Raw genomic sequence first — 9,388 nt, forward strand, 5'->3', positions numbered from 1 at the left:
CCGTGCTCACTCTGACCATGACACAGGCAGCGCTCTGTGCCCCGCTGACTTGTCAGTGGTACCGGTATGACCGAGGCGACTCACGCCTCGTGACCAGGGCCCCCTGGTCACCCCTAAGGCTGGTCACACGCAGGCGACGGGAAGCAGAGGTGCTGAGGACCCCCAGGAGCCCCCAGGGCTCTGCAGGCTCAGAGCTACTCGGGGCCCGGCCCGAGGAGCGCCCCCGAGGGGCCCTTTGCTGCCCTCTGCGCGCCCCCAGCACCCACCGTGTCTGGGAAAGAGCTTCAGGTTTGGATCCTGATTCGCCGCCGCCTCTCGGTAGTCCTCGGGTGTCTGTCGTCAGAGCCCCGCCGGTGACTCGCGGCCATTATCTCCTGTGAGGCACGCTGGTCACGCACAGCCGCCTCCTGGGAGGCAGGCCAGGGCTCTCTCCTGGAGCTCCCCCGTGATTCTCAGAGCGAGGCCTGGAGTTTCAAGGACTGAAGCTCCTCTACCTTAGAGCCCCGTGGCCAGCCCCCCCAGACCTCGGCCAGCAGCAGGGTGCTTGAACACAGGGCCGGGAGCAGCTTCCTTCTGCTGGCCAGGCAGGGCCCCGGGACAGGACCCCAGGGCTGGACGCTAGGGCGGGACCCCAGGACAGGACCCCCCGGAGCAGGACCCCAATGCAATGGGGACAAGGCTGCTGGTGACCGTTACTCAACACGGAGCTAGAATGAAGAGCAGACGCATCTAAGACAAAGCCACGGTGGGCTGGAACATTTTATTTCTGGCCTCGGGGAGGGTGGAGGGGACGACCCGGCACCAGGCTCCAGGTGGCCCCACGGGTCTCCAGGTGTCTCACAGGCCTGACATCCCCTTCCAGGCACACCCCTCCCTGCTCCCACCCCCGTCCACACCAGCCCCTGCAGGAGTCGCCTGCCCCTCCTCCAGCTGGCCCCAGGGACAGCCACGGGCACGTCCTGGGCCTGGTGGCAGCCACATTTAGTTCTGTGGAGAAGTCTCCTGCCCGGGCTCTGGCCCGCCGCCCACAGCAGGAGGATGGGGACGCCCCCCGCTTGCTGAGCTGAGTCCTTGCCTGTCCTCTTTCAGCTGGGTCACCACAAACGCCATGCAAGAGACAAGAACAGAGACGTATCTGTCACTCGGAAAGCAGAGAGGACGGGCGGGCACGGCGGGGGCACCCCAGGACAGGGCCTGTCAGCCCATCAGGAGGGTGTCATGCAGAGGTCACAGTGTGAGGACAGAGCCCGCAGGGCGGGGCCGTAGAGGGCAGCCGGGCAGGTGGGGGGGCTGGCCCCACCCAGGGGTGCTCTGCTCCTGCTTCCTGCTCCCCCTTCTGGGGTCCTGAGGTTGTGGGCCGGCCCCAGACTCCCCTGCCCTCTCTGCCTGCACAGGCTCCTGCAATAGAAGGAGAAAGAAACCACCTACGAGGAGTGTCTAATGATGTCCCTGGTCCCTGGCGCCTAGAACTCCTCGGGACCCCGTGGTCGTCTCAGCTTCCCCTTGGGGTCCCACCCAGCACCTTGCCGAGGGGCCTGAGATCTGCACCCCACCCCGTCTGTGTAGGGGGACTGGCACCGAGGCACCCACATCGCTGCCCTGTCACCCCCTGGCCCAGGCACCGCGCCCAGTGTGACTGCTTCCCCACAGCTACACTGCCCTCTCGGGAGGCTGTTCCCCTCGGCTCATGCTGGCCCGGGGGCCCCGGGTCTCCCAGCGGTCACGGTCGTGGCCACAGGGTCCCTGACTCCAGCCACCTGCCCCGGCCTGCTCGTGGTAAATATTCAGGGGGTGCTGCTGCGTCCCAGGCCCTGGGTCTCGAGGGGGCACGGGAAGCAGTAGTCAACACTCAGAGGCCTGGGGATGATAGCCCATGACAGGCACGTGGGGCCAGGAGAGTGGATGGAAGACGGCCTTCCTGGAGTCCTGTGGGTGGGCAGCGTCCAGGCCTGGAGAAGCAGGTGCTGGGCCGTCCGTGGGGGGGGGGGGGGGGGGGGGGAGGGAGTCCTGCCCTGTCCGGAGCACTCGCTCCATTAGCGGCCGGTTCCAGGGTCCACATTTAGGTGCCCGTGGACCCAACAGCCAGGCATCCGTCAGCCGTGAGGCTTCGTTCTCAGAGAACCTCCTACATGACTTCACTGCCCCCTTGTCCCTCGACCTCAGCAGACTGTCTGCGGTCCCCACCCTCCACTCTGGGACGAGGTGCTGAGCACCTACCTGGCCCCCAGCCGGCCGGCCGCTCACTCAGCCCTCTGCGACGGCCCCATGGGAGGCGGGGGGCAGGGGCCTGAGGAGTAGGGTGCTGGGGATGGGCGGCCTAGTGGGACCACAGGGGCCCTCTCGGGGATACTCGAGTGGCTGAGCCGGAGGCCGGCTGTCAGGGCTCACCCGGCCGGCCGCACCACCTACTGAGCCGCAGGGAGTGGGGTCTGTGCAAGGCCTGAGTCCGGAAGGCAGAGCCCGTACAGATCTGGGGGCCGAGCCCGAAAGAAGACAGGGAGGGATGTCCTGGCGCGTCCTGGCCAGGGGCTTGACAGCAGGTTCGGGACTCGTCCCCAGTCACCGAACCACACGTATTCTGTGAAGGGTCCGTACTAGGCACTGCCTGTCACCGTAGCTGTGAGAAGTGGGGTAGAAGTTGCCTGGTGAGGACAGGTAAGGCTCACCTCCTGGCTGTGGGGCAGGGGAGGCCTTGGGGACCGCCTCGGGGCGCTGCCTGGCGTGGACCAGGGGGCGATTAAATACCAAGCATGCTCCCAGCTTCCTTTTGGTGCTTCGCATGAGACCAGACCCGCAGCCAGGACGGAGCCCGGGCCCACGACCGCGGACGCAGGGAGAGGTCTGTGTCCGCGCAGGGGTGCGGGGTGCCGAGTGCACATGAGCGGCAGCCCTGAGCAGACGCCTCCTGCAGGACGGAAGCTCCCGACGCCCGGATGGCCGCACACAGGGAGGTTCCCCTGGGGGCTGGGGAGGACAGGCCCCTGCAGCATGAACTGGAAAGGCCTAAAGCGGGAGAAAATAGAAGTCACTGCCCTTGGAATTACACGAAACACAAGTCCTCGTTCACACACCTCGTGGCACGACATCCCGAGTTCTGGCGGCCGGCTGTGAGAGCGAGGAAGCGGGCCCGGGGCCCGGAGGGCAGCCGGCTGCGGGGTGGGGCCGGCCACGGGAGGTCCGATGTGGTCCTCCTCGCTCCTGGAGGTCGTTTGCGACCAGTGCCTGTGAGGCAGCAGCGTACATGGACGGCAGCACCTTTCCGAGTGCGGCTCCTCTGGCCTCCGGAGGACACGGCGCACGGACGGGTTTCAGGCTTTCCTGTGTGCGTGCTAACGATTACGATCCTAAGCGGCGTTTTACAACCGCTGGCTGCACGCGGGATCTGCTTGCCCTTGGTGGCGACTTCCGCCCACCCCAGGCCGGCGCTCACCCTCCCCTCTCCTCGGCTGCGCCCGGAGCCACGGCTCTGCCAGGCAGGCCTCGGTCCTGCTCACGTCAGCCTTGGGCTTGGCCTTGAGGCAGCAAGGATGGTGGGGTCCTTTGGGCCCCTGGCGCCTCCGGCCGAGGGGGTCGTGGAGTGTCCCTGGCCAACGGAACGCCCGGAGGAAACGGTGGGGAGCAGCCGTGCCCTGGGGTCCCGGCTGGAGCCAGGCACGGTGGGAGGCCCAGAAGGGCCTTGTGAGCTGGACAGGGCAGGCCGGGCTCGCAGCTGCCACACCTGTGCAGGTGTGTGGGGGGTGGGGGGGGGGTGGCTGCAGGTGCAGGGACCAGGCAGAAGAAACAGCTTCTCCAGAGACCCTCGCAGGTACCTCGGCAGCCAGGTCGCCAGTGGCAACATCATACAGCGCTCAACGTAGCGCGTGCCGAGGGTGAACCCTGGGGAGGAAGGTCAGAGCCACGAATCTGACCAAAGGCGCCCCCGTGGGTCTCTTTCCCCACACGCACCCCGTGTGCAGAGAGGGGCGGCGCTCTCTGGGGCCCTGCTGGGCAGCCCAGTCACGGGCCTCTTGTTTCTCTAAATGCCCAACCCACAGGGCTGCCTGGCTCCCCACGCGGGCCCTGTTCCGGAATTCTCCACAATGTAAAAGGTGGCCAGTGGCCCCCGCAGTCTCCTGGAGTGCTGTGACCTCCCAGGAGGATGCTCCCTGGTGGGCTGCTGACGGTCATCCAGAGCGGTGACACATCGTAGGGAAAGAAATGAAAGAGCCTTTGGGGAGACGCCTCTTCTGTGAGCATCACCTTGTCCTCAGCTGGGTGGGGTCTGGCCCCGGGGCTGTGGGGGCCCAGGAGTAGATTCGCATGTGCACGTGGCTGCAGCCTCAGGTGGAAACAGGGTCTGAGGGGCCCCACGAGCACCTTGCCACCCATCGACGATCTTCCTTCTCTGGGCCCAAGGGGTCTCAGGCGGCCCTTGGGACAGGTGCAGAGACCACAGGCCTGACCCTCCAGACAAAACCACGGACCCCCCGAGAAAGCCACACCCTGCTCAGAGGCTGTCCCATCAGGACACTGGTGAGGGGGCGGGGATGTCAGGGGCTTAACCCTCGGCACCCACTGGGCGGCCTGGGACGGCGGGGAAAGGAAGGAGGGCAGCTCGTCAGGGCACGAGCCCCGCGTGGGGCCGGGGGGCCGCCCGGGAATTCGGGCATAGCAGTGAATGTGGCTTTCGCTAGTATTCCCAGCCTGTGGAGGCCTGTCACGTACCAGGGATGAGCACACGTGCTCATGTGTAAATTGCGCGTGGCCATCGTGTCTTGTGTTTTGCATTAATCAGCTGTGAATTATGCATGCACAATTTACGTATAAATTATGCATTTGTGTATAAATACATGGAGTGTTTTTCCGCATTTATGCTTCATGTGCTCAGATGGTAATATGCCGCCTCTCTGCTCTCTATTTCCACTTAAAAATTCATGCTGCAGTTCTCTCCCTACAGGACGCATGGATTCTCTAATCCGTGTAGACGGGTACCCGTAGCTGATGACTGATTGATCCCACCCACCTTTGATGGGTATTTGGTCCACGTCCGAGTTTTCGCTGTTGTAAATGGTGACACGAGGTGCATGCGGGTTTTCTGTGTTCACCTGTTAATATGTAACATTAATAGGTTTCTTAGCACGGAAGCATTGAGTGAATGAGGTGGAGTCCTTCCCAGCATTCTCCTTACGGTGTTTATATCAGACGTCTGTGCCCGACGGCCTCCAGTGGTGTTATCCTGGCTGGGGAAAAAAAAAAAAAAAGACTTCTTTATTTTACTGATTTTTCCACAGAGCTAGCACCTCGACTTGGTGATCAATTCTAACACGTGTTCCTAATTCATTACCCTCTAATTTGTCGTTTCTGCTCGCTGCACTTCAGTTTTGCAAATAAATAAAGCTGCTGCCCTGTTTCTAAATTCTCAGACACTCCAATTGATCCACCCCTCTTTTTCCTCACGGGCGTGTCTGTGATGTGGCGCGTTTGACCCACGTAGCATCAGCCCTCCGGGATGCCTTCTCGGGCGGGGATTTGCAGTCCTGGTCTGCAAACCCCCTGCGCTCTGCCGCTCTGTTTGACCCAGTGTTGGTTTGAGAAAACGTTTTTAAAGTTCTAAGTGCTTTTTCAGATTGTGACACTGTTTTCGTTGATCGGCCCTACTTTTGCGAGTGATTTCCTGTTTGTCCTTATGTCTTAACTGTGACGTAGGCGTATGGTCCTCATGGTTTCTGGTTTTGGGGGGGTCTACTGAGCTCCTGTCTGTGATACAACCCCCCACAGGGAGGCATGTGTGTGTCCTGGCAGGTGCCCGCGTCACTGCGGAGAGGGGGGAGCGGCCTTGTGCAGTGTCTGTGCCTGGGGACCGTGTTCTATGACGGACGGTATACATATGTATATATATACATAATCGTAATTTGTAAAGAAGTTAATACGCACCCTCCCTATATGGGGCGTACGATTGAAAGACTTGTAGGGATCGGTACAGGATGGAGGATGTGTAGACACCCCCAGTACAACGCGTGGCCTCTTTCTGCGACCGTCTCCCGAGTACGCACAGGAGCGCATATTCCGAGTGCAGGATACACGCTCAACACAGACGCGTAGCTCCCACGAATTTTGTTGTGCTTGCATTCTAAGTTCCCGCCTGTGTCCATCCTCTTGATCTGCTCAGGGCCGAGAGAGACGTCTCCCACACCTCCTGGGCGGGTGGGGGGTGGCTTTCCCTCTGTATGGTTTCCAGCTGTTTCCGTGGCACAAGGCCATTTAGTCGTTGCATTTTGTTCATGAATAATAGCTTTGATGTGGATTATAGGCTGGGTCATCATAACGTGCGTGACCTTTTTATCCTGTCGAATGCCTGTCTTCTTCCAACGCAGATTAGCCTGAAATTACCTCCCGGCCCTGCCCTTTCTCCTGGGGTGAGGGTGGTGTGCCTGGCCTGCTGTGTGTGTGACCATCCATCCCCTGATCCCTCTGGGTGGCTTTGTTTTCAACAACCGTATCTGCGTATTCACTTTTCGGATGCAGTGTGGACAGTCCGCATTCGGATGGTAAGTTTATCCCTCTAGATAGGTGAACGATTTTATTTTAAGGACAGCCAGAAAAGTCCCCCGGGGGGACTGTCTTTGTGCCCGGATCACGGCTCACCTGGCGTGGCCAGAGCTGGCTCCTTCTCGCTCGAGTGTCCTCCCCCAGCCACGCCCCTGCCACGTGCCTGGGGCTCAGCACAGACTGATGTGCACATGTGAACATGCACAGAAGTCCCGTCTGCACCCCTGCCTGTGGCTCTGCCTGTAGTGGGTCCCTCAGGAGGGACCAGGCCCGGCTCGGGGGACGCTGTGGGTGATCATCACCGTTTTGGTCACGGCCTGGGGTGTTCCTTTGGGTTTCAGACCAGCGATGCCGGTGCATGTGCTGTTCACATGAAAGAGAGGGTTGACCCTGGCTGGAACCGCCCCTGTGCACAGGTGTCCGGGGGCGTTGGGACGCGGATCGCGCTCGTCCCCTCCTTCCCCCTCCCTGCCTCCTCCCCCACTGCGGGGAGGGCAGCCGCGGTGACGGCAGCCGGGGAGACGTGACCGGCCCCAGCTCACATCTCACACGAGCGCGACTTAGATGTGCTGCTCTGAAAAAGCACCTTCCTTCTGGAGCAGGGGCCACGCGAGCTCTGGGTTCGGATGCCCTTGGAGGGGACGACTTCTGTGGAGCAGGGGCCACGCGAGCCCTTGGAGGGAACGACTTCTGCGGCAGCCGCTAGAGCTCGGCCGGCTGTGCCAGTAACCCTCAGCCTCCTCCGGCCCCTCAGCACGCCACACCTGCGGACAGGGGGATGGGGTGGGTGCGCAGGGGTCTGGGGGCCGCTGGGGGCCGGGAAGCCGGCCGGCCCTGGGTTTCCAGAAGAAAGGACCAGAATAACACAGCTTGCTAAGGGACTTGCGTTCCGTCCTGAGGCGATGGGGAAACACATGAGTGAACGACCGCATGTCTGTATAAAAGGTTGGGGGGGGGGGGCGGACAGAGGCCGTTGTGGGCAGGAGAGAGCAGATTTGCAGGGGTGAGTCCTGGTCCCGCTGGGAGCCGTGATCCACGGCCTACCGGCAGCCCAGGCCAAGGGGCAGAGGTCAGTGGCTGGGAGGCGGGGTGGGGGGGGCAGGGGTCGCCTCTAAGTGAGGCCTGGGAAGGGGACTCTGTTTCTGTCCCTGAAGGCTCTTCGGGGAGCTGATCCCACCGGGACGTGCTGAGGCCCAGCGAGCTCAGGAGCCGGAGGCAGGCCCGGGCTCAGACGGAGACGGGGGCCCTGGCCCCCCACAGGCGAGCTCGCTGGGGGTGGGGTGAGTGTGGGGGGCCAAGCCCGGAGGCCCGGAGAGTGGGGCCCCGAGGGGCGGGTCTCCCATGGGCTCCACTGCAGGCAGAATCCTCAGAGATCCACCCGACCCGAGGCCCACGTCCGGAGAGCGCTGAGCCCTTGGGGAGACGGGGGTGAGCAGGAGCCCTCGGGCCGCGGCCCCCCCCCGCCACTGAAATCACTCAGGGCAAGTCCCATGTGCGCCAGCCAAGTGGCTTGTCCGGAGGGCAGAGGAGCGGGTGGCCGGGACGGGAGGACGGGAGACCATGAGACCATGAGGCGGGCAGCACAGCCAGGCGTTCCACCCGCACGTGGTGCAGAGAGAAGCCCAGGACTCACACGTGTCCCTGACCCAGGAAGGCGCCAGGCAGCCCTGCTGCAGAGACAGGAGGCCCCCGTCCTCAGCACCCCCGGAGCCGATGCCCCAGCAGAGGGCACGTTTCTGTCCCGTCTCGTGCCCGGCTGACTTTGTCCGGGGGCGTTCTGGTTGGACAGCGAGGGGACAGGCTCCTGAGCTCACGGGTTCCCACGAGAGGGCCCAGGGCCGCTGGGATGCTGACATGCGGGCAGCGCCCATGAGCTGGGACAGGAAGGACACAGGACAGGAGGATCCCTGAGCAGCTCCTGTCGGGGGGATGGGCGGGGCCGCCAAATGCATGCTTTCTGCCTGAGTTACTGCCGGTTAATTTTAATGTAATTAATAGCGATGCTTGATGTGATTAATGGGATTTCCCAACACGCTGCTCCGGTTCTCACCTCCTCCCTGCACCCCTCCCTCCCTCCCTCCCTCCTGTGTTTCCTCTGACCTCCATCCACACGCCCTCACGCCCGCAAGGATCACCTGGGACGGGCACTTCGGGGGAAATGGACCACGGCCCTGTCTCTGGCCCTGATCCCTGACCCCTGGCAGAGGGGTCGCTGACCCTGACCCCTGACCGCTGGCTCCCGGCAGAGGGCTCGCTGACCCTGACCCCTGACCCCAGCAGAGGGCTCGCTGACCCTGCCAGGCACTGGGGGAGCCCCGTGCTACCCTCCCCCTCTTTGCTCAAGGTGGACACTCCTCACCTGTGGCAACCCACACAGGTCAGCCCCGGTGCTGGGCATGCGTGCAGCCCTCCTCTGTGCTCCCACTCGCCCTCCTGTACCCCCATCTCCCGTGGCTCCCGATGGTCACACGCGCCCTGCCCAGGGGGAGGACCCCGCCATTTAGCACCAGCCCTGCACAGGGTGGGGCTTCAGTGAATATCACATCGGATGATGAGCTGTGCTCAGGTGGCTTCTGCCCGGATCCCACCCACCTGTCCACCCCCGCTTTTCCTCAGTCACCGTCTTCCCCAGAAAGCCTGCCGGATCCCAGCACAGGCCCACATGCCCCGTGTACCCCCAGAGCCCCCAGGTGTCCTCACTGCACCCTGGTGACCATGCCTGTCCCCCATCCCTGTCCTCCGGTGTCCCGCGCCGGGAAGGGTCATGGAAGGCAGAGGCCCATCTCTTCCTCAGAAGCCTCAGCGAGGGCAGACGAGATCACCGGGCTGTGCATGGACGGGGGACCGTGGATAGACGGGG

The sequence above is a fragment of the Neofelis nebulosa genome, chromosome 2 (assembly GCF_028018385.1).
Source record: "Neofelis nebulosa isolate mNeoNeb1 chromosome 2, mNeoNeb1.pri, whole genome shotgun sequence".
Lineage (NCBI taxonomy): Eukaryota > Metazoa > Chordata > Mammalia > Carnivora > Felidae > Neofelis > Neofelis nebulosa.